The sequence below is a fragment of the Pseudopodoces humilis genome, chromosome 1 (genome assembly GCF_049639895.1).
Source record: "Pseudopodoces humilis isolate 2021_Gansu_Grassland_sample_001 chromosome 1, ASM4963989v1, whole genome shotgun sequence".
In the NCBI taxonomy this organism is placed as follows: domain Eukaryota; kingdom Metazoa; phylum Chordata; class Aves; order Passeriformes; family Paridae; genus Pseudopodoces; species Pseudopodoces humilis.
Window position 1 is genome coordinate 99,409,210 of NC_142200.1, and position 26,104 is coordinate 99,435,313.

Below are 26,104 nucleotides of genomic sequence, written 5' to 3' on the forward strand. Positions count from 1 at the left end.
TTGCCTCTTAAGTGTTTATATCCTAAGACTTATGGGGAATTATCATAGCCCAATTAGATATCATTCAGCCAAGATATGTGCAAAGCCCATTCCCTTCATTTTCCTTCAGCCCACATCTAAGCCCTGGCTCATTTTTTCCCCTCTCTGAAGTCCCTTCAGTTTGTCATCAAGTTGCCCTCAGTTTAAGTGGAAGAGAGTTCTGGTCCCTACACTGCAGCCAGAGATGCAGCGATCAGGTTTCCAGAACACCAGCGATCCCCAACTCACCACAAAGTCAGATGGAGTGGCCACAGAGACCACTCAGGAGGAAGAAAATAAAGGAGAGTAGCAGTTTGCAGGGAAAGAGCAAAGTAAAAGAGCAAAGTCAACCAAACAGCACAAGCAGTGGCCCTGCAGGAGAAAGAGCCACAGAAAAGCTTTGTAGGAGTCCCGGGAGCTACGCCATCGCAGCAAGGCATGGCACCAATGGCTTACACCCTGGCAACCCTGAGGAGTGCTGGTGGGTAGAAATGCCCCCAGATCACTCCATGCCCACCCCACGCCAGCTGTGGCAGGCAGGGTTGGCATCACATCTTTGCCAGCATTGCAAACCACTCCGCACTGCCCCGCGCCATGACCTCATGAGTGGCAGCGACCTGGGTGAGCGTGTGTTTCGCTGATGGACAAAGCCCACTCTGTGTACAGGTTTTTTCCTTGTGGCCATAAAATTAAGGAATAGGAGAGAAACCTGGGCTGTATCATAGCCTCCTGGTGGTCCACTCCCTCCACCCAGCCCTGCACACCATCCAAAACTTTGTCATTTTACCCCAGAAGGCAAGCAGGCCTGGGGTAGATCCAGAATGGATTACAACATAATCCAATTCACAGGGAGGGGTATTTTTGAAAGAGGATTATTTTTTTTTTCCTCTGGCTGGCTGCCAAAAATAAATAAATGCTGTAAGTATAATGTAATGTTTTTAGAGGACATGGTGATGGAAAGAGAAAGCTTGTTTCCATATCCACATTAAAGGGAGGGAGAGGGTAATTTGATTTTTTTGCAGCACTATGCAAAGCAATCTAAGAGTACCTAAGGTATAAATGTCGGTATTTCACAGTGGAATTTCAGACACACTTGAAGTCTCATGAAAGCAGAGCTTCATTTCTAATCAGAACAATGTACTATGGCTGTTTGGTCTGTATTTCAGCATCAAAAAGTCTCTGCCTGAACCTTTTGTGACCTTCAGAGGGTTTTGCATAATTAGCTTGATTAAAGACACAGCACAGTTTTAGCACCAGAGACCAAAAACCACAAATTACTGAGGATCACATGTTTTGCAAAATAATACCATTCATGTGATTATTTGTTTTGCTCTCATCATTTTTGAAATATTACTCCATTGCTTTGACTTGAATTTCTGGTTGTAAAAGATAGCCAGTTCCCAAATAAAATGTAAGTCTTTACAAAAATGTTTCCATTGCATAAAAAACTCTTACTGGATTTCTGTAAAATCATAGAGCTGTTTGATATTTGTATTAGGGATATGACTGAAAAACTCCAGCAGTACAAAGATTTTCAGCTATCTGGAGTGTCATTTCACAGGGCCTTCCTTAGACTTTGCAGTTACCATTTTGATTTTCATGTATTAATCTCAAATTTTAAAGTGTGACAAAGCCAGTAAAAGATCACATCAAGAACATATGATAGATTACACATCAATCAACTTTTGCATCCAGAGAGCATTGGGGGCATCTTACTGAGAGCAGTTTGGGGACTGCTCTGATCAAAGAATCCAGAAGATAGCTGTGGGGACTTGCCACAGAGGGGAGTGCTGCCGTAGTGTTCCATGGACCATGCATACATAGCACATGCCGGAGGAATTCCCAGAATAGACATACCTGGCAGTGGGACCCACCTACCTCCTGCATACTGAAACGGAGGCTGCCTAGCTCTTTTCCTCTCCACTCACACAAGAGGTAGTAATTTCCCACTGCCTGAGGGTGGTGGAAAAAAAAGAGGTTCTCAGAATGTCCCAAGCATCCCAGATGGAGAGCTCTTTTATAGGATCCTCATCTTCTGCCAAAAACCATTTTTCCTTGCTGCTTTGGTGCAGAGTGGCTGTGGATCCCTGCCCATCCGCTTGTCTTTTCTAAGAGGTTTCCTGACACATTCCCCGTCCCTCTAACTATGGGTAAAAAGGACTTGGGTAAGTGCAGTTGGGCTCATACAATCTGTGTACACGTGCCTGTGCAGCTATGTAAGGCCAAGTTTACATCTCCTGCTCCTCTGTCCTATTTCCAGTAGCTACCATGGTAAAGAAAATGGTTAGCTACATTACAGGATGTGCAAGCTATTTCAAATAACCCTGCCCTCGACCACACTGTACCTACAGCCTTCATGGTCTGCTGGAAAGACTGCACAGATTTATGCAACCCTCTGCTGTTAGCACACCCTCATTGCTGCAAAAGATCTCAGCTTGAGACCTTCATGCGTTAAAAGAAATTAAGGAAGTTGCAAAATCTGTTGGTACAATAATAACAGTGGGTGTTCTTACAGAAACCAGTATAAGCTGGTTGAGTGGCACATCTGGGATGGTTTTAAGAAGAAACTTGATTAATACCACAGATGACTGCTATTTAAAGCCATTCATTTTGATGCATAGTTTGGGGGAGGTTCAGTTTACCCCTAAGGAAAAAGCAGGAGTTAATGCAGACAGTGAGTGTTTGTGCTCTGCTGGATGGTATTGGTCACTGACAATTTAGATTTGATATTTTAAAAATGGGGAACTTGATTACAATACATATGAGGACATTTCAGTGAGGCTAAAAGTGCAAGAAAAACAGTATCAAATCCCTCTGCCCATTAGATCAGATGTTTCAACTGAAGATCGGGTGTGACAATCTTGTTGGGAAAATAAATACATATGCATGTTGGTTATCCTGTTTCCAACACTCATTTCAGGAATGTGAGTTTATGATAGGAGTTGAAAACTCTCGGATGGATTGGAGGAAGCTGGAAGAAACTTGTATTCTGTGAAGAAATGGGACACCAGAGTACTCATCCAAAGGAAGTGAAGTATGAAGTATAGGTGGTATACTGGCAGAGGTATATGTTCTAATTAGATATAGCTGTTGTTAACCTGGATTAGAAAGTCCACATGCTATTTGTAATAGATGAGAGGAAGAAGCTGGAAACCATCTACTTCAAAGGGTTAGGCTTCACATGCGTCCTTGAGAAAGTGAGGAGTGATTTAGTGAAGGAGCATATTTGCAGTGTACAGCTTATAAAGGACCAAGGCCACATAGACTCTGCTAAGAAAATTCAGCTCTGGTCTTTGCCTCTGAGCCTCTATGTTCAGAAGTAGGTGGAGATGGGCGGTGAATCCTCTGTTACCACACTGGAACTCTTCAGAAGCGGTATGACAGTGTCAATGTCTCTGTGGGATGCACAGAACTGCTTCTCTTGATATAAGAGAGCCTAAGATGGATTCAGCTTTTGGGATGAACAGATTTTAGGCAACATTCAGTTCAGCATACGGACTATTTGCGGCACCATATGGAAGGTGATGATATTATAGCAATAGATGCAATGGATCTGATTGTGATCTGGCTTGCACCAGTTCTAGGCAGATGCAACTCCTTCAGTTTTAATGGACTTGCCACAGCTTCACACCAAATGAAGTAAAACGAGTTTTGGGTACAATACATCTACATTAAGCAATGAAAGACTGGTGATTTGTGTGATATCTTTTTTAATTTCTCTCTTTTTTTCTTTTTTAACTAAAGTGCTAGCATGTTGTGTGGGGAGGCATTTTTTATTCTTATTAACAGTTGGCATTCTGTTTGTTGTAAGCTGTGTGTGGGTTTCTGTGCAAGACAAAGGCATGGCAGTGCTCTGGCTAGGAAGCTTTGTGCCAGCTCTTCACTGAGGAACTTCACAGCAGTTTTGGACATATTTTTCTACACTGGGAGTGGAGGGAAGAAAGCAGAGCATGTGTGCACAGCAAAGGCGAACTTTCCAAACCTGGTTAATCTTACTGTACCCATGCTGTGCAAACCTCGGCTGCTTTAAATTAAATGGAGCTGGAGGAAGCAGAAGCACAAGGACTAAAAGAGAGAAAACAAAGGAAAGAAGCAGTGAAGAACATGAGGAGGTAACAAGATAGGGAGAGCATTGAGCAGAAGGCAGGCTGTGATACTAGTGCTGTTCTTGGAAAAGAAGCACACAAAGAGAAATATTTTTTGCTGATAAAAAAGACCTAGAGATTTGGAATTGTGCTGCCTTTCCTCTCTGTCAGAACTTGCCTCCTGACAATCCATTTTTCAGCACTACTCATCAGCCTTTCCTGAGAATAGGTGGCTGGAGACAAGGGGCAAATGCTCGTCTAAAAGAAGACCTCCTAGCTTGATTTAGCATGTATATGCAAATAGATGCATAAATTGATATTGCCCCTAGCAAGCAACCCTGCTTTTGGAAGAACAGGGAGGAAAATGGGGGAAGGTTAACAGGGTAGGGAAGATGGGAAGCAGCAGAGGTCAGGGCTGAAGAAAACAGCAAGAAATTAATTCCATGGCCCTCTTCCTCCTCTTCTAGCCTCCTGCTTGGCTGTGGCTGGAGCGCATCTGATGTGTAGGCAGCACTCAGGGCCCAGGAATTTGTATGGCCTTGACATTCACAGGAATAGGCTTCTACAATTGTTAGAGATGCTCTTGTCTTGTCAACATGGAAAACAGCCTGGGTAAATCCAGGCCTGGGAGGCAGTTGCAGATTAGGGAAATTGTCTTTGGAGTTGTTTGTATGTGCCAATGTAAATTTGAAAAGGACATGTATGCTATTGCTTTATTTTTTTGGCCACAACTAAATAAAGAAAATATGTTGTAAATATAGAGGTATCTACTTTCAGCTTTGCAGTCTTAAAAAGACTGATGATCTAGATTATAATCAAAGTTTGGGATTTCATTATCCTATAGGCTGCTTTGATAAAACACGAAGAAAAATCGACTTTTAAAATATCCTCTGTGTAGAAAGACATTGACAATTGTTCCAGCTGATCTGTTGCCTTTTCAGTTGCTATCTGGCTGTCAAGTAGAAATCAGTAGAACAATGTGCTGCAAAAGCATGGTGGAGGCACTGGAAAGGCATCCCACACGCTGACAGCATATGATACCTACCTACCTACCTCCTCTACAACTGTCCATGCCATGGTACAGAACAAGGGTAACCCCACTGAACTATGCTTATGTAAGACCAGGGCTTCAGCTGCACACACAAGGAGTTAGAGGGGAATCATGATGTGACCACAGACAGCTGAGCAAGATGCACCATGAGACCAGCTCCTTTACCACTCTGTCTCTTCTTTTCACACACAGTCATTCTGCCCAAGCTCACTGAGTGAGAGTTGGGCCAGCTGGCAGAAATGGCCCTGCATCTTTTCTTTCATATTTATCTGTTGGACCACATGACCTGTTAGAAAAAGCAGACAAAGTCATTTACAGTGCTTGAAAAGGGAAAAATAATTGTTGACGTTCCCATGATTCTTGGGGAACTGATGAGGTGGAAATGCAGCACAAGACACACCATGTGAGTGCATTAGCCATCCTTGCACTCATTTGAGTTGCCACAACAGCTGTGCAATGCCAGGGGCCAGGGTATGCACTTCTGCAAAGTTGCAGAAGGGAAAATACAGCATTTGTTCTGCTTTTAACTCAGCTGATGTCATAATCAACTCATGTGAAAAGAAAAGCTTTTCTCTTTTGGTGTTTGAATGTTTTAATCTGTTCCATACTTCTATCACCAATAGCCTGCCTTTGAATGTTGGCACAATCTGCATTATACTTAACCCAAAGCAATCTTTATTAATGTAATTTTTTCTAATATGTCAAATGCTGCTAGGAAGCTACTCTTCAGTAAGGACTAGCTGGGTGGAGGATTCCAGCTCTTGGAGCTCAGCTGGTTTTAATTACCCACACAGATAAGTGTAGCCATTTATTTTCTTTGAACTGGAAAAGGTTGCTTTTCTATTTTTAACCCCTGAAGACAGCCGAGTAATTCAACTGAAAGTCCTCAGTCCAGAAATAACCTTTATTTTTCTTTTTCCCTATGAGGATCAAATTGTTTCTCATGAGCCAAGGTTTAACCCCTAGCTGTTCAGTTAAGTTTGATTATATTCAGGTCAGGTTTTCATAGATTGATTATAACCAGAGTCTCTGATACTCATCCAGTGTGGCATTGAGCAATTTGGCTTGCAATTTTCTCTTGAGAGTCCTTTTGCAGCAATACTCACACAGAGAGGTGCTGCTTAGTAGGGTTCCCCACTGAGTAAGATGCTACTCGACATGTATAAGGGTGGCAAGGTCTGGTCCAAAACAAACATGTATGATCAATTTTCCAAAAGTGCTCTGCATGTTGCCATTAGTGCCATAATGGGGAGAAACTTCGTGCTAAGCACTTACAAAAATCTGGCCCTTGTTTGAATGTGAATGGGGGCTTGAGCTCTTTAGAAAATCTGGCTGCAATTGTGGGTGCTGAGTACTTAGGAAGCAGTGGTGGTCTTCAACCAGGACTGCCATTACTGATTTACACCCTTGTCAGCCATCGATTTTCAACAGAGTTACACCCTTCTGGAATTGGAGCAACACAGTCAGACTGCCATCATTTATAAATTAATGCATATTAATAATAATAAAATATTTATTTTATTTTAATTTAATTTAATTTATTTTAATTTTTTTTTTAACTTCTTGTTTTTTTAGGAAAATTCCTTTGAAATATTACCCTGTTGCCTGAATCTGTACTGCTCCTGACTGCCTGCCAGCTCCCAGATTAAATGTAAGTCATTACGGAATGTTTTCCTCACATGGGAAAGACTGGAGTGGCCCAGTGTTAGTTTTGCCCTCCAACATTAATTCTAATTACCTCAAAATGCAAACATGTTTGAATTTCCAGCAGATGACATTATTTTTTCTTTGACATCAGACATCAAAGAAAGAAAAATAAACACAGGACAGTGACAGCATTAGGCCTCTAGTCATTTTTCAGAAGGTTTTTCATGTCCTGTTCCAGACTGGTTCTTCTTTAAGTCTTGTCTCGGATATTAGGGAGGGGAAAGGTTTACAGACTCCAAGACTGATGGAGTCTTTTCCCTTCCAGTTCTCTGAGGCAGATTGGGGGAAGGAAAGAAACAGTCTGGTTTAGATCAGGGTTGGAGTCTTAGTTTGCAGAGGCACACACACGCCCCCAGTAGTTTGGTTATTTTCTTAAATTTTTTTAAGCTTTTCTTCTGAATATTCATGGATGATATTGCTGCATTTAAAAATTGCAATAATTCAAAGAGAACAGAAATTTGTAAATGTGGACAAGAACCTCTGAATTACTTTCATAATTCAACCTCTGAATTATTTATTATTATTAGATTAGTACTTTTGGTAGACCATTGTTCGGACAGGTGTCATAGCAGCTGAAAGCTGATGTTGCCAGATATTTCCTCTACAGAGCACTGACCTTTCAGACCTTTCAAGTCCACAGGATTTATAAATGGACCAGTCAAGGGAGCTGCCTCTACTTCTACATGTCAGGGTTTGGAATGTGCTAGCTTGCCCCCACCTGGCTCTTATGAAGCTGTGGAAACTCCCAGTCAACTTTCATGGATCCTGACACAGGGCTGTGATCCTCTCACCTGCACCCCTGCCTGCACCCAGAGCCCACCTCTCCCTGTGGTTTCCCATGCTCCTGGGCTAGCCCTGGAGCAGAGCATCTTTGCATCTGCAAAATGGAAATAAATGGAATAATACCACTGCTCAATCTGACAGACACCATGAAGAGATGAAAAGGCTCTGTGATTAGAGACCGTGACTGTGTCTTGGTGATGCAGGCTATAGAAAAATCCATGCAAGAAATCAAATTATGAGAAAATTGCAGAAGTCTTTTCCCAGGTCCTGGGAGAACAAGGTTATTGCAGGACATGGTGAAGATGCACCGTGCAGGCAGAGCTGTGCAGGGAAGCTTGAACAACATATCTGTGCTACTTGCTCCTCACTTTCTGAGCACTAAACCTGACTGCCGAGTTTTGAAAAGGGTCAGCTTGTGATGGACCAAGCCTGCAGGAGCTGCTGCTGTGGCTTTGTTGTGCCACAGCCAGTTCAGGATCCTTCTTTCTTCCCCTGATGGAAAAACAGCTCCTTCCACTGCATGGGGCAAGTAGTAGTTTTTTACACCACACACCCTCCCCACTCAATGCTTCCAATCCCACCTTCATTTAAAAAGTGTAGAAACAAATTCATTTTCAGTCAATAAATAACAATAAATAAATAAATAAGCCATGTGCTCTGCAGTTGTTGCCTGCAGTGTGAGCTTTAGTGTTTTGAAGTGTTTCTCATTGGGACCCACAAATGTTTGTAATAAAACTGACTGGCAAAATCTTGGTCTGGAGCCTCTGGGCTGCTCAGCCAGCTTCACACCCATCCTCCTGATCCATTTTCCCTTGATGCGTGCCCAGGGCAGGCAGTAATTCCCCAGGGGCCCTGCAAGGGCTGTGGGCTGGAGTGTCTGAGCTGAAGGGCATCAGCCAGCTCACCTCAGGCTCCCTAGAGAATGTCAGTCCTCATACTGAGGCATCTAAGGACAGTGGAAAGATGCACTAAAATAATTTTTGCTTTTCTTGCCTCTTCCTGCAGTTTGACAGCATAGATTAGAGTCTGATGCTGTCAAACTGTTTTTTTCCCATTCTCTGCAATACCTGGAAACTGCACCCTGATACTACTCCTCCCAGGAATCATCATAAAAAGGAACATGGTAGAGAGAAAATATTTGATTGAGGTTGCCTTTCCAAAATTGCCTACAGACTTTGGGAGAGGTCAGGATGCAGGAGACATCCTGAAGGGCTCATTTGAAAACAAGAGTACTGAAAATCTGCCCTACAAAAGTCAGTGTTTCCATTTGAGTGCTCAGAAATGAAAGTACTTAAAATCAAGCTTTGTACGGAAATTTGAACCAGCCCGAATACTAATACTGGCAACAGCTCTGCATGTTGGTAGAGCATACCAGTCCTCATCAGGCAGAGTGTATCATTTAGGGGTATGTTTTCAAAATTAGATAACCCAAATGTTCTTACAAATGGCTTTGATTATTTTCTGTCTGTACAAGACCAGGTTTTTGTAAGGGAATGGACAACTGCCTGAGGAGAAATGGTGGTGGGGTATGAGAGTATCCTTTTCCGCACACATCAGTGCATATTTGGTATATGAGGTGGTGCTTACACAGTTTTCCTTTCACTGTTCAGGCAGCCAGTTTTTAAAAATGTGGCCTGTGGTGTTTCTGTTTCTTTGATGTTTTCAAATGGAATCTACTTATTTTAACATGTCTATTATATCTAATTCTCTGCTAAGGCCACCTCAAGGCTCTAAGAGGAAATAAGACTTTATATTGTCCAAGCCGTTTCACCCATTTCTAAATTAAAAGAAAAGGGAGCTGTATCCTCTGCTAAAATGGCATTCATCCTTCTTGTTTATGATGTGAGAAATCCTCTTGGTTCAGAAATGTGCAGTCCTTCCTTTCTACTTAACAGAGAGTCCATTAGGTGTTAGAAACATTGGGCCAACAAAGAGTGGGTGACTTGTACTCATCTCTTCTGGATGCTGTATGATGGATGATAGTCATAGTTACATGCACACATTCAGTATCAGCCTGATTCTTCACCCAAGGTCATAAAATGGCACCAATTATGCTGGAGTAGGTTTACATCTTCAGCAAAATCTGAACCAGCCAGGCACTTCTAGGACTCCACCAAGAGAAAAAGCCTTGCCCAAATCAGTTTGTGCTCAAGCTGTTGCTATGAACCAGCTAAATGTTTTGCAGGATGTAGGACAACTGGTACGACACAGGCTTTTTCATGAGTGATACTGGGAACCCCCAGCCCTTTGCTGGCATCATTGCATGTACAGAGACTGCTCAATCATTGCTCTGGTCAAGTGCTAGCTAATTTGTATCACTAACAACAAAGTAAGTGTACAAAGCTGTATAAAATTATGTACATGTGTGATAAGTAGCAACGTGTCCATTCGTATAGTGTGACTTGTTGGGAGAGGGATTTTTCTAGTGCAACTTCAGAAGTGCTTAGAACAACAAGATATCCTCTGTGGGAGCCATCTACTTTCCACGTGGAAAATGCATGATGGGGTTTTGGGTAGGATTGGATATATTTTGCTGCTTTGAATTACAGTCTGGATGAGTCAAGTTTTTTTTTGTCCTGTCAGATCTCGTGGTGTTGGTGAATAGTTATTTCTGCATGGACGGTGCATTAAAGTTCCCGATAACAGTCAGGTTCTCTTCAGCTGCAGATGTTAATCTTTTTATATAAAAATAAGCATTTAAAAACAATTCCTCTGTTATCAATACCTGTTTGGCAGTTTCACCCTTTGGGAAGCATATGTCTGGATAGGAGTCAGAGCTTGTTTTGGAAGAGATGGCCTGCTGCCATACCCCCTTGCTGTTTCTTCTAGATCTGACTCTAGTGCATCTTTCAGCTTTGTGGAGGATTTTTTTTTTTTTTCCTCTGTTTTGTGCCTAGCAGTGGTGTCTTATACATTCACTAAGAATGAGTCCAGAGATAAAGATAAGAAATTTAGGAAACTGTAAATGTCCTTATCTCTGCTGCTGGTGTGTATAGAATGAGTACCCCAGAGAAAAATATTGTTTTGTATGAGGTAACAGCTGCTGTTGCTGTAGGTATTGAGTGAGGCTGTGCTGCAGTCATTAATCTTGTACTGCTCCTGCAGCCTTTCACTAATGAGAAATAAGAGCAAGACCATCACTGTTTGGGGATTAGAAATGGAGACTGTACCATTCAGGAAGGAAGACCCAAATCCACTAATGATAGTAGCTGGGCATTTTTTCAGATGCAGCTTGGACTTCTGAGCTAACACTGCTTAATTAAGAGTGCTTCTTACAGGGAAATAGTGTCTAGGTGCTTTCAGTAGTTGCTGTGTGGACAGGAGGCAACCTTTACATTCAGGTTCATATTAACTGGGTTGCAGGCTGAAAAAGTATACCAGTCCTTGCTGAACCTACCAACAGCCAGAACCTCTTCACAACTGTGTGAACGCCAGTAGAGAGTTCCCATCACAAACTGATTCATTATCCATTATCACCATGCAGCTAGTACACCAAGGAAGGATTATAATGAAAAAATAATTTAGATTTAGATATTTAAAACCAGCATGTTTTGTACTTGCTTGAAATGTTAAGAATTATTGGAAAGAAAAACATATCTTCCAAACCCAAAAATATAGGAAAAATATGAACAATGTGCTGTTCTGAACTACTGATGTTTGGACAGTAGTTGGTTGTTCCTCTCTGCTAAAGATTAACCTGGCAATATATCTGCAGGGACACCTACTGAAGTTCTTCGTAGCATGTTCAAGATTAACTCTTTTAAAAATGCCACAAAAAAAGAAAATAAAAGGCAAGATGCAGTCAGGACATTCTAGTGATTTGCCATGGGCTTTTTTGAAGCAAAGCAAGTGCCTTGGATGGCTAGCAAGCCTCTCGCATGTGCAGTGCTGATACACCATGAAGACTGGCAGCTTCTTCACTCTGAAGTCCTCAGGGGAAATTAGTTAAGGAAGGTTCTATATACTGGACCATGTCACATTTTATGTGACATTCATACATCTCCAGTTGTCCTATGTGGCCTTTTGACTGTCCCACTTCAGAAGGTGCCTTTCACACATGCCTTTCTCAGCATATCTGTGAACTCCTCATTGTGCTGTGGGAAACACAGACTAACTATGATGGTGTGTGTGACTGCATCAGTGGACAAGAGAAGAGCTGCAGATGTCATTTATCTGGAATTCTGTAATGCCTTTGACATCATTCCCCAGAGCACCCTTCTCTCCAAATTGGAGAGAAATGGGTTTGATGGATGGACTGTATGGTGGATAAGGAATGTGGTTGCACAGTCTCATCCACAGAGACTCTTCTGGATGGAGATCAGTGACAAGTGGTGTCCCTCAGGGGAATACTGGGAACCAGTGCTGTTTATTAGCTTCATCAATTACAAACCAAGGGATGGAATGCACCCTCAGCAAGTTTGCAGATGATACCAAGCTGAGTAGTACCATTGCTTGAGAGATAGGATGCAATCCAGAGGAACCTGGATAAGCTTGGGAAGTGAGTCAAACACGGGAGCTTATCCTCCAACTTCCAACTTCATACATAAGAGAAAAAGAAGTGTGGCTAGCAGCTGTGGCAATTACTTAACTTATTTTACGCCTTTAAATTGGTATAGGAGTGTAAATACCAGTACCTTAAAATTACCTAAATTACCTTTAAATTGGTAATTTGGAGTGTAAGGAAGATGAGTCCAAAGTTTATGACATTGGATAAAATAAGCCTTCTACAGCTAATGTCGTTAGTGGTGTCTAATTCCTTTCGATTTAATCTCTCAGAGTTGGAGTCTATTTCCATATTGTGGCACTAAAGCAGTCTAGTTTTCAAATGTGATGAGGACTAAACAGCCCAGCTGACACTGGAAACTGAGACCTCTCCATCAGACTGTTTATGAAAGATATCAACAAAAAGCTTCCCTCAGTACCTGTAAAGTTCTTGTTTCTCATTCCAGAGCTTTCCATAGCCTTTTCACAGCACACATATACTGCATGTACACCTCAATATGAAGTGTGTGCAAGGACTACTGCTTCTAGCACAGTCCAACTCTCACAGATTGAAACAGCACTCATTTTTCAGCATATCAGCTAGTAAGAAACCAAAAGAGAGACATGTTGTCCTCTTAATATTACTCAGTTCAGCCTTGAACCATGGGAAGAAACCCTTCTGTATGTAAACATAGGGATTGGGGGTGAGCTGGAGGAGATGGAATGGAAGAAAAAGAAGTATTTTTGAGACAATAAAATGGTACCAGTTGGAAGCAGGATGCGACTACCTGGTTGTTGGGGAGGTGTGTCACAGTAAGAAGTTCAAGGAATCTGCTCTGATTCAACAGCTGGTTCAATCAAACCAGATGAAACTGCCTTCAATACCATCCTGGACCAGATTTTTCAGAAGAATTCAGCAGCTTGGTAGCTAAGCCCTTTTGCAAAACATCTTCCACTTATTGTCACAATAGAAGCTGCTGGATGCTGACCACTTCAGAGAATCTGGACCAAATGTGAGATGCCAGGCACTTGAAACTCTGGCACTGGACTCTGCAGAGAATTTGATCCATTATGTGCTGCTCCACTTCAAAGTGCTTAGCAGCTTGTGACAACCGTACAGCATCACAGCAAATGTCACTTTTTGTGCAAACATTTAACCAACATAAAGCGGCTTTTTAGCATGGTAGTAAATTTCACCCAAATCTCAATTTGCTTTGATTTTTTTTTTTTAATTTTCACTGAATGGAAAAGAATTACTGAGTTTGGGCCTTTCTGATGGAAGTATTTACAATTTTTTTCCGGGTAGCTTGGGGTGCAAGAATGACACAGGAGTGTTTACTCACCAATCTTGTTTACCGTTTTCTGATACAACAAAAAAACATCATTAGCACAAGTTTAAGAACAGAAAGAGAGATGAAACCTATTCTTCTGAGATTTTCTGTTGTTTTCTGCACAGTTTCATGTTTTAATTTTGAAAGAAGAGAAAGGCACACACCTTCTTGAAGGAAAAGAGGAAGACAGTTTAGCACAGACTAAGAATTGAGGTTCAACTCTGCAATCTGGGTTCAGACCCATCTCCAGCTTTCAGTATAATCTTTCCTTGCATATTTTTTTTTTAATCAAACCCAGGAATTATACAGCTGTTGAGATAAGAATAATTAAGAACAATGCATTTCCTTTTAAAGCTCCTCAAAGGATAACCTCTAATAAGATGAATTGAGCGTCTCATGCAGGCCACACACAAATGATTGCTCATATTTAGTAAAAACATTTTTTGGGGTAAAGATAAGCTAATTTTGCTTAGGAGCAGAGGGTGGTCTTTCAGCCTTACATTTGTCAAAGAAACAAGCAGTTTTTTATCTATTTCCTATAATCTTCTACAGCTCAAAAGGAGTAATGTAGGGGGAGGGAAATTCAGGCAATGTATTTATGTTGGAGCACAAGCCTGAGCATTTGAACAGACCATAAAGTTAAAGAGACTGGATTGTGAAAACCTCACTTGAAATCCAAAATTTATTTGTGCTGATGCTGTTGCTCCTGCAGGTACTCAGCCTTGCAAATAAGTCCTGGTGAGCTCTGATGTGCCACAAAACTCATTTGAAAGTGAAAGGCAACTGGAAATCAGTTTCTCATAGCTTTCACGTCTGTTGCTTTTTAAAATGTTCTTTTCTTTCCATGGAATAGTTTCACTACTGATCTACGTGAAAGGTCAGCAACATCATCACAGTAAAAATGAGCTTGCAGGATGCAGGGGGATCCCTGTGGTCATCTGTTCCCTCCCAAAATCTACTGTGATCTATGTCCTCTGGATGATTAGCACTGGATAGATGGCTGTGCTCTGGCAGTGTCCAGAAAGACAATCAGGTCAGGCATTAGGACCCACACCTTGTACACGGCTCTAGAGCTCACAGAGAGACTTGCAGTTTGCTCTCACATGCACACTAGTGTGAATCCAGAAAAACACAGTGAGAATGATCCTTGGAAGCTTTTGTGCGGGGTGTTGGAGAGCAGACCAAACTAGTGCTGGTTCTCTGCACTCATGAAACTGGCCTCATTTGAATAGTTCATGGGGGAATGCCAAAAAATGAAGAAAAGGCAAGACACAGTGCAAAACATGCCACTGACAGGTTATCCTCCTCCCCTTAAGACATTTCACCTGAAAAAAGAGAAGTACCAGCTGGAGTTATAAATTATTCCAGCTCCTAGTTGCCAAATGTTTCCACTCTCCCCTTTGTATCTGTTACAGATGCATCATCCACATATGAATGTTTCCTGGAATTTGGTTCCAGAGATTTGAGCCTGTGAAGTTTTGGGGCCAGACTCACTCAAATGGAACTCCCAGGGAGCAGAAATTGCCTCTCTGTTTAAATCAAGAGGCTTATCAGAGAATGTTAAATTATTTTTTTACAGCTAAAAGTCAAAAGATCTAACCAGTCTTTTCCTTGCTATTTGCTGCATAGCTTTCAAATTTAAAAAAAAAAAGCAAACAAGCAAACAAAAAAAAACCCATCACAAATAAACAAACAGAAAATACAAAAACTCCAAACCAAAGAAAACAAAAATAACCCCTAAACTCTTTCCAGTCCCCCTTGTCCTCCAGACAGCCAAGTCTGTTCCTGTCACCACCCTTCTAATTACTAGAAAGACCCCTCTTGGCTGGAGAGATCAATGCAGGATTGTTTTACACCAACACAGATATTTTGCCTGCTTAAGCAGAATCTAAAAGAGTAACAGAGTGATCCATTAGCCAATGAAAGAACATTCAATCAAGTAGTGCTCTGCATTTCTCCAGCATTTTTCACCCGAAGCAATTAAGCATTCATTGATTACAAGCATTAATTAGGTCTAATCACATGCCTTCAAATAAGGCGTTATGAAAACATGAAAATGAGTGCTGTGTTTTAAAATGGATTTTTGTGCTGAAGAAGGACATAATCATCTTATGAGATTCCGAGAAGCCCTTCATATTCGTAAAGACAAGGTACTGATCATCTCCCAAAAATCAGGCCCTGCTGGTCCATGCCAGGCAGGGCTGTCAAACATTGAAGCCTCTGATTTTCTTTCTAGCTGAACTTCAGCCACTACTCCATGTTACTCTGTTATAATGAAACAGAGCACAACAGGGGAGAGCAGGCCAGGGAGCTGGAGGCCTGGCAGCACTGAGATCAGTGGCACAGCCCTCCCAGCCAAGGACAACACACTGGATGGAGAATTGCTGGGGACAAGAGTAACTCAAAGCAGTTGCAGCATTTGCCAGCCTCCCTAGGACTACCTGGTATGATTACACTGTCGTTTGTAATCCAAGGGTTGCTTTTCTCCTTTTTCCTTTGGCAATTCAATTTACATACAGGCCCACATGTATTTGGTGCTTTTAGCTAAAGGCGAAGTCACCCAGTTTGTGCCTGAGGCTGAATAGCATCTTAAAAAAGCTCTTTTAGCAGCTCTATACCTGCCTGCTCTTTCTCTGTCTACTCAGCTGGTACTTGGTGCATTTGTAGCACAGCTGTAAGACAATATCTAAACACTTATAAGGACTTTTCTCCCCCAAGCCTGGTCCTGCTTTTCATAAACTCAACCTTCTTGTTTTACACTCTAATTTCCATTGTTTAATCTCACCCAGCTCTTTCTGTCCCTCCCCTCAGTAGGACATAAAAAATAAAAATTGGCAATGCCTTCATTTTGCAATGTTGCAAAGTTGGGTGGGTTCATAGGAAAATATCAAAACAACAAAGAGGAAACCAAATCTTTTCTCCCAGCTCCCATGGCCTGATTCCAAGGCCAAGAAAAGGAAAGACTGCAAGGCTGCATTCACAAGGGCTAGCATGGACACCAGGCTGCATGGCTGCAAAGTTGTTACATTGCTCCTTGGGAACAACATAAATCATGAGTGAAGCCAGGATCCTTCTCACAGTGTGCACACACTTAGCTTTTCATGCATCCCTACACCTACTCTTTTTCTAAAAGTTAATCAAATGCAGGGACATGGGGAGACCTAATGCAGTTGCATAAGATCAGTCTCCATGTAAAATCTGCAGCATCATGGCACAGACTGCTTTACCATCCCCACGTGCCTGCTCTGCCCTTCCTCTCTGCATAGGGCAGAAAGTAGATGCTCAGACCTCCATTTGCTCACAGGCTGCTCTTGGCACTGAATGTGGTTTGCACCCAGCAAAATGTCTGGCCTCTGGTGCATGGTGCAGCAGCAATCCTTGCACACACACAGGGGGAATGCTCATAGTCCTCATGTCTCCTGTCCCTGCACATTTAGAAGGGCCCACGTAAAGAAAGTTGCTTTGACTTTGACTTTTCTCTTGACAGCAAAAATGAGGCAGAAGGTCAGGGGTGTAGCATCACTGTAAACTAGAACACATGGCCCACTAGTGGTGAAAAGGCAATCGCTCAATGGGAACGATAATGATTACTATGGGATAAATTGCAATTAGGATACCGGAAAGAGAGCTTTTCAGCAGAGAAGGTGCTGCATTAGCTCCAGCATTAAAGTGGTTGCAGTATATGACAGTAATTTAAGAGGGAAGAGAAATCTGGGCGCCAAATGGTACAGCAAAGGACCCTTAAAAAGCCTGCGATCTGGGATGAAGTGCAAATGGCAGAACGCAGATGTTCATCTTGTAATACTGCAAGGAGGTCCAAACCAGAACAGGTCTGGATAAACTACTGACTTCTTACCCCTGGAGGTGGTCCCCCAAGGGTAAGGCGAGACTCAAGGGTAAGGCAATGGACAAAGCCAATCACGGAAGACCTTGCTAGTGCTGTTGCTATTGCTCAATGGATGAAGTGCATTGGGAAATGCCTGCTGTTTCTTGGCATGGCAAGTAGGGTGGCAGCATCTGAGTCTCAGCTTTACTCTGTCAGTGTTTAATGACTCCACAGGTCTCAGTGGAGTTGCCTCCATGTAAAACTGGCACATCAACAAGCCTCAACATCTGTAAAACTGGCACATCAACAAGCCTCAACATCTGTAAAACTGGATAGGTTCACAAGGATTTAATTCCCTCTTAAGTATGTACAAATCACATGGGATGACACTGCCTAATTCCCTGCATTTCTGCATAGCACGGTACTGTCACTATTCACTGGGAAAGAATTTCATATTTGCATTTTTTCAAGTGCGGTAATACTGACATTGCTCATCTTCTCCTAATGTTCAGTAGCAATAATTTTTTTCTCTGTCTCTGGAGAAAAAGGCACAGATTTTCCATATTGCATCATACTACCTTTGAGGGTCCTTGTCCTGATTTGATCACCTCTGAAGTACAGTGGAATGAAAGCACATCTAATCATGCATGCTTAAAAATCATCAGAAATAGAAGCAAACACAGGTTTTTGCATATGCCACTTTTAAAGCTACAGAACAAGCTGAAGTTCTGCCTGCAGATATCTGGTAAGTGCCAACAACTAATACAGGCATTGGAGAGCAGACCAACATCATGCAATGCTTGTATCAGTTGCTGACTCCAACATCAGCTCCAAATCTGGGAGTGCTAGAGCCACGGGGGACCAGTTCTTCTTTTCTCAGGTGCAATACTAATAACCTGACTCTTCTTTCAAGAGGCACACTAATCTTTAAAATCACATAAATCACATAAAGTTGCTCATCTCCCTCCATTCCAGCTTGACCCATCCTCCAACCAGGCTCCCTATACCCAGGAAAGCCAGTCTTAGGATATAACCTGAGGAGAACTTTCTTCTCAGCACAGAGACCTGATCTGTCACAGCAGGCAGTGGCTTGTTTGGAGTCCTGGTGAGGGGACAGTCTCATGTGGAGGTGCATCATGTGGACTGCTGTGCGATGCTATCAGCCCAGCTGTGTAAAGGCCACATTGCAGTTACAGCACCACATTCTGTCCAAACACATTTTGTGTAAGAAATCACACCTCTAGGCCTGTGTTCAGCACAGCATGCTGGGGCTGTGTTTCATTTCACCCAGGAGTAAAGGGCTGCGCTGATCTGGAGCAGGGTCATTCCCAACTGTCAGGAGCAGTAGAAGAGGAGAAGTTGGCTGTGGTTTTTGCTCTGGATCCAGCTCCCAGAAGCTGTGCAGATCCTGTACCATTAAACAAAGCTACGCTCATGAGCTATACTTGTGTAGCTATTGTCTTTGCTGCTGTTTTTGTTGTTAATACCTTGGCTGCTGCTAGTATGTCTGGTGTTTTTAGCATTGGAGCCAAGAAAACAGCATTAGCTGAACAACCTCAACACAGCAGAGGTTGCCAGGTTGAGAAACCCTCTGATGCTGGGAAACAAAGCGTCTTTCCCCACTTCAAGTCTGAGACCTGCATTTGCTTATGACCATGGAAACCCACACAGCCCCGTGGCTGAGTGATGACCGAGGTAAGTACAAAAGTTAATGGCAAGTGCTTGGGTTGAATTATATTGTTTTGTAAACTACACCTGTCAAAGGTGAGAGTGAAAGCACTGAAGAGAGAGGCTACTTGAAAACATAGCAGCTACAATAGGAGAAAACCAGTTGGTTATATTGGGGATTTTTTTAATTGCTCTGAATTATTCACAATATCAGTGGTTTCCTGTGACATCAAGCTTCTGAACATTGCTTGATTGCCATAAACTGTGGTGTATCCAATTTTCCATTCCCGACTACACCCAAGCCACAGTTCGTCTGAGAAGCTGCGTCTGCAGAAGGCATGTACTGGCTGGCAGCTGAATAACTGATGGGGGTAACACAGAGGCACCTGGTACTCAGCACTGGCATGGATGAATCCATGTGGTTTTTTTCATTGTATTTCCAGAGAAATGATGGTTAAATAACTAATGAGTCAAAGGGAGGAAATGAGAGCAGAGGCTAACTAAGTGTGTGAAAGACACAGCTCTGTGGACTGCTTTGCCTGTGCCAAGAACTGGGGAGTTTCTGTCAGCTTGGTTGGGAAAGTCGAGCAGCCAGAGTGTAAACTACTGCCTTGACTGTGTGTCCGTAAGCACTACTGCCCTCTTTTGGGTGGAATTAGAGCTGTGCGGTTGTTTCATCCAGCAGCACACGCTGCCACATCGGCCGGGTGCAAGGAAGAGGGATGGCTCCTGCGGCAATGCTGACAGCGCCGCTCGCATGAGGAGAGCTGAGCAGGGGGATGCCGATGTGCAAAGGCTCTGCTCAGCAAGGATGCTGTCCGGGAGCAGCGTGGCCATGGCATTACAGGTGTAGCCCACCAGCCTTTTACCATGCTTTGATCTAGCTCCTCAGCCAGGCTCCAGTTCCCTGGGTGAACCGTGGCATCCGAGCCACCTTCAGGTGCTTTTCCCCACCTCGGGTACTTTTCCGCTCCATCATCTACTATGCAAAAGGAACATTTTTCAGCCAAGAATTGCTGAGCAGATTTAGCTCCAGCCTTGCTGCAGGCAGGTAATTATGTCAGGTGTTGCATGCCAGTGCCAAGTTCTGCTGAAAACACTATGTCTGAGACCTTCACTGTGGAGTCGTCAAAACCTGTTCTGTTGGGGCAAGGTGCACCTTGAACCGAGCTCCCCCCTCCTTTATCCAAGTCTTTTGCTGGAGAATCTCTCATTAAGCTGCAAGAGCTGTTGTTAGCAGAGGCATAGATTCAATATATGGGTCAACCTAATGGTTCAACATATTTGGTGACCTATGTCCAGCAACAGTCAGATCTCATGGCAATGCTATTTGTCTCAAGCCAGAGAACACATCCCTCTGAGAGCCTGCTCAAGCCCCCAGACATATCTGATTACACTTAATTCAGCTTCCTCAGCTACAACCATGCCTGGTCACAATCTGACAAAAGTCCTTACAGTGACCTAGACATAAAATTTGAGTTGATGAGTGACACTTTTTATAAGACCGACTGTTTCATTATGAAACTTTTGAGGTTGGAAAAAAAAAAAAATCCCAAACAAATAAGAACATGTCCCTATTAAAAGACGGTCGGAGCATTTTTATGTATCCTCCTTGTAGCAATTGTGGCTGTGTGTAAAAGGCAAGCATGCTTTCTGATCGTGAGAGAGTGGCTAAAAAACATGAGTCACACAGTTGAACCTTGTGACTTGATAGAAATAAGGAGGTCTCCTTAAAGGCAATTTGTGGAAGAACTGGAGAGAAATGCAATTTTTCAAGGTCAGCCAAGGGCTAATGAGCACTCTTTCATAGTGCGATTGTATTGCCTGAATTTCTGTATTTCAAAGCCAGTCTAACTACTTTATTGCTGAAGCACTGTAACTGAAGAGGCTGTAATAATATTGACAACTAATCCTGCCAGAATCTGAGATGGTATTCAGCATAATATGAAACATTTTCTCTTTGCCTGGACAAGTACAGAACAAAGAGTTAAACAAATATGTGGTTCCCCAGAGTACCACTTATCTTTCTTCCCGAAGGGCATGTGTACAGATGCTTTGTAAGCTGGGTTGTCAACAGTTGGGGCTTGTGGCCAGATTCGCATGTTCTCCACCTTTTGCTTGTGAGCTGAAGGAGAGTCATCTCCAGAGGGACAGCTTTTCATAACTTAATTAGATTGGCGCCATTAGCGCAGCTACAGTTTCACGTTGTCTCAGCTTTACTTCTGCTCCAGCTCTCCAGTTCAGGGGATTACAGTAGCACTGAAATTGGTTCTGAACTAAACATTTGGCAACTACCTCGGGTCAAGGAGGCAATTTGTGTTACCGGTGTTGCTAAATTAGAAATAAATAAATAATTAATGTGCAGCCCTTAATGAGAGACTACGAATGAGAGACAAAATGTTTTTTGCAGCTCTCCACTGTGAATGTACTTAGGAATATGTTGCATTTTTTTCCCATGAATGAACCACTCTAGTCTAGTAACCCACTTTAGCTGAAGGAGAACAATCTCCAAGTGCATTCTCTTAGCACAGTTTTGCACTATGCTTAATTTAGTGTAGCTTTAATCAGCTGAGAATCTGCATGGGCTAACCAAAAATCAGCCAAAATGTTCCCACTGGAGTTTCAGTGGTTTAACTACATCAGTTTAGAAATGGATAGAAGTGAAATCACTGAGATTTTTAGCATGGAGACAAAGCCCTTAGCCCTGACTAGCTTCATACTACTAAATTGCGAGTCAAGAAAAAGAAATTTGCAAGCAGTGAGTGTAGACTGGAGGAAAAGTAAGAGTGGAGGCCACCTTTCCAAGCACCCCATGTAAAACAGGCACATCCTTCAGTGATGTGCAGTGTCATCTGGGACAATTTACAAGTGTGAGTCTCTGGGCTCACTTCCATGCACAGTGAGCCAGAGACTCACAGATCACACTGCCCCTCACAAGCTCCTCGGTGTCGCTCATGCTGCATGTGGCTCCACTGAGATTTTAAAGTTTTACCTGGGCAGCCAGTAGCTGGAAAGCTGCAGTGATGGATGACAGCCCATCCCCTAGCATGCCGTTTTGAAGATGTCAGCTGAAAAATGGAACTTTAGCAGGTGACAGATGTAATAAATTAAAAGGCACCTGGCAAACCTGCTGTAAAGCAAGAAACATAGATGTTTGCAGGGATGGAGAAAAATGGCCACTAGTCAGAGAGAGCAAATAAGGCAGTTCTTCTGGCCTCAGTGCTTGCAAAAGTGGGTTTGCCTGTTTACTGAAGCTACTGATTATTTTATGACTTTTCACTTTCTCTGTGTTATGAGCCATTTGTGAACTGGAAGTAACCTGTGAAAGACAGTTAGTTGCTTCTCTGCAATACACAGCAAATAATTTATAGATAGGTAAGTCAGGGGAGGTGGATGGGGGGTGGGGAGTGGTGACCAATTTGGAGAAAGTGTTTTATTCAGGGTCTGACTTTTATAGGTCATTTGCTGGATCTTCAGAAACAGCCACATGCATCATTATCATCAGTGCCTGAATTCTGATCTTTAAGAGCCTGTTACACTCATTTTTCTGTAGATGACTTTCTACTTTTCTAAAAAGTAGAAAGAAGTTTGGTCCTACCAAGTAGCTTACCTGGCATACACCTGGTCTCCCTAAGACCCTTTGATAATCAGGGGGTAGGAAGGGGGACAGAGGTGAGGTGTTTTCCTCCAGAATGCGTTTTAAAGTAGATGCTGATTTTAGGTATACTGAATCACTCCCTGTAGGAGTTTTTCTCCATGGGAGAGGCTAGAGAAACTGCCTGAGTGACTTGGCTGACTGCAGCTGGTGGTGTGAAATCCCTCCTTGCTGAAGCCAATGAAAACATCAAGAAACAGAGCCATCCGCAACCTCTTTAACTAATTCATTCGCCCTTATTCTTAACACTTGGTGCCAACTCTCTCATTTGATCAGGTTTGAGTTCTCCTGCTTGAACTGTTGTGATGGCTTTCTCTGCTTGATGGAGAAAGATTTAGTGGGGACTGTTTCTGTCCTTCATGCAGAAATTGAGACGCCTCTGAATCTTCTTTGTGATTGCATGAATAAACCCCGCTCCCAAAGAGTCTCACTTAGATGCAGTTTCGCCATTTATTGTGTGGCTTTTGGCAGGTTTTTAGCGCTCCTTTGGCAGTCATGACTTGCAGCCGCAGCCAGCGCTCCAGGGCCAGAGAGCAAGGCTGCAGTGCCCTGTTTGTCTCCTGCCCCCACCTTCTGCTCCATTCCGCCTCCCACTCCAAGCCCAGAGGAGAGGCATATTTATCTTTCCCCTTACCTACAGCCCAGCCGGGTATTAGGGTATTACACAGTGCTTCGGAAGCGGAGCATTCTGCAGGATGCCTCTTGAGACCCCTGGGGCACAGTTGTCAGGCAGAAGAAGATGCTGCTGAATTCTAATAGTTGTTTATTTCTTAATGGACTGGTAGATAATTTGCCTTTGCATATAAAATAATCTCCTTGCCACTCATTTCCAATACTGAAGTAATTGGTAACTATTTCAGCTTTTTCTGCATCAATTTTGCCAATTTTGCTAGGATTATTTCTGATCTTAACATATTTTTAGACTTCTTGTTCAACTTAAATGTAGAAAACCTGAATATTGAAGCAACATTTCCATCAAGGCCTACAACTTCCCTTACTGCATTTCTATATTTCACAACGTAATCAATATTCTTCAATTTTTTCCTCCTTTTTTGTTACTGATATAGTTAGTAGTTTCCAGTTGCTGATGAATTTGAATGAGTTTTTAGCTTAAGCTTGATTGTGGAGGGAGGCAGATTAATTATTTCTCTTTTATTTTTATTATGTCTGCACAATTTTCATTCATATTTTTTTTTATTTAGATTTTTCATTCTAACTAATTTTGAATACAGTTTACAGGAACTTTGGGAAATCTTTTTCATGAAACAGTTGGGTATATTAATCACTATTTACAAATTTCTCTTTGCCCGCAGAGACTGTAATCACATCACAATTGATGGTCCTGACACAACCAGCGACTTCCAGCTTAAATGAGGTCCATAGTAATGTAATTTTCTGTAATTGTGTGTAAGTATTATCTACTAGTTTTAGAAACTTTAGACTGTTTCTCAGTGGTATCAGTGAAGCCTCAAAAATATTTCAAACTCAAATCACCTGTAACAACCAATTTTATTTTTTTTCTTTCCTGCATCAAAAAACAAACAAAAAAAAAAACAAAAAACCAACAAACCACCAAAAAAACCCCAAACTGCTGAAGGAGTAAACCAACCTTTCCTTTTCCTTGGCGAAGTGATCCTGAAAGCTCCCTTTATTTCTTCCTGGGTTTTCTCTATGCAGTCACCCAAGTTCAAGATTTTTTTGGTCTGAGTCCCTGTGGGGTGGTGGCACCCATAACATATTAATCTTATTGCTTCTTACATTCCTGATGAGATTACAACATCCTGATGTTGGAGGTTTTTCAGCCAGCCTAATGTAATTTTTTATCTCATTTCCCCTTACCAGCTATATTAACTTTTAGAATTTATATGTAGGCATTTGAAAGACATTTTTCATTCTGCAAATTAATTATTAGATCAGCTTGGTTCATTTTTGTTATGCCCAGTTTGAGATTCATACAATGAAATTAATACAACTGAGAATAAGAGTTTGTCTTGCATTTATCTTTTAACAAATATTTCTAGTCATATAAAAATATGACTTAGTTGCAAAAGCTTTTAAGTGAAAAAGACCAAATACATGCTTTGTTTAAAAATAGCATAATCAAGTATTTTACTGATTTTTAGACCTACATGGGCATTTCTCTCTTTATTTGTAAAGTGACAACAGAAATTACTGTTGTTCTTTTCTTTTACTAGTTAGCAGTTCCCTGCAGTTGTTTCCATGCAAACAGTGGTTAATGTGAATAGGAAAACCCAACTTAAAATCTGTCTAGAAGGGGAAACAAGAAACTGTATGTTTCTTGTGGAGGCTGTGTCTGTGAAAGTGTCACCAGCCATCTCTCAAAACTGTATGTTTCTAGCAAGGGCTGAACTTTTCGTAAGTAATGTGTTTTGTGTCTGTTCTGTTCACTCAGACTAGTGTCTTATAAAGAACCTGATTTTCTGAAGGCATTAACCATCTACTGTCTTGTTTTGGGTTTGTCTTATTTTGAAGTGTTTCAAGTTGATTCCATAGAAATGAAGGAACCAGTAACTTATAATTGTTCCATTGTTGTTTTCATTGTTTTAAATCAGACTCCCATTAGAAGCATGAGAACGTTTTTGTTTTTCATTCTTTTTTAAAATCAAGCCAGACATCAAAATCTGGAAGTCCTTTGCCAAGATAGGGCTTCCCTCTTCATGCAATTTTTTGGTCACTTCATCACGAGTGCCCAAGATGGACCCATGAAAAGAAGACAAAAGTACAAGTGCTACAAAATGAATTATGCTTCTCATCGTTCTTGTGGTGCGTTATCTGCTGGAAAGTAAATCCTATAGGTAGTGGATTTATAGTCTTTCCCTTAAACCTGGCTTTGGCTCCCTTTACCATAGTACCTGGTGAGGGCCTGAGCACCTGGGGTCTTGAATGAATCATCCACACTGGCTTCGGAAGTAAACCTTCCCAGCGAAATAACAGCAATATCCGGACTGGCCATCGGTTTTTTATTCTGTTCAGCCCCAGCTGATATATTTCATATGTTTCTGTAGCTGAAGCTGGGCCAGGACTTCTCTAGCTTTGACAGGAGGGCTAAATGAGAGCAGGGAATTTTATGTGCCTCTTCCCACAGCATTCCAGTGACCATGCAGGAAGTCATTGATCAGTGGGATTTAGGCAACGTGCACAAGAAAGGTATGTGTGTGTGGCCCGGTGGCCTCTGCAGCCTGCGCTGTGATGACACCAGCCTCTGATTCAGTAAATGGAGGGATAAGAGCCTAGGTGGTGAGCCACCCACAGCATGGCTGGGCTGCATCTCTGTGGCTGAGTGCATGCAGTGTGGGCTGTTTAAAGCCTGCTCTGTAAGGCTGAGTGTTTCCTACTAACACTATGGTTTGCATGTGGTCATAGGAGAGTGGCTTTCCTGGGAAATTGCTTAACGTTCTTTCACAAACAGAGGACGAATTCCCTGATCTGGTGGCTCATCCTACGGGAACAGAATCTGACCTCTCATAGATCTCTTGG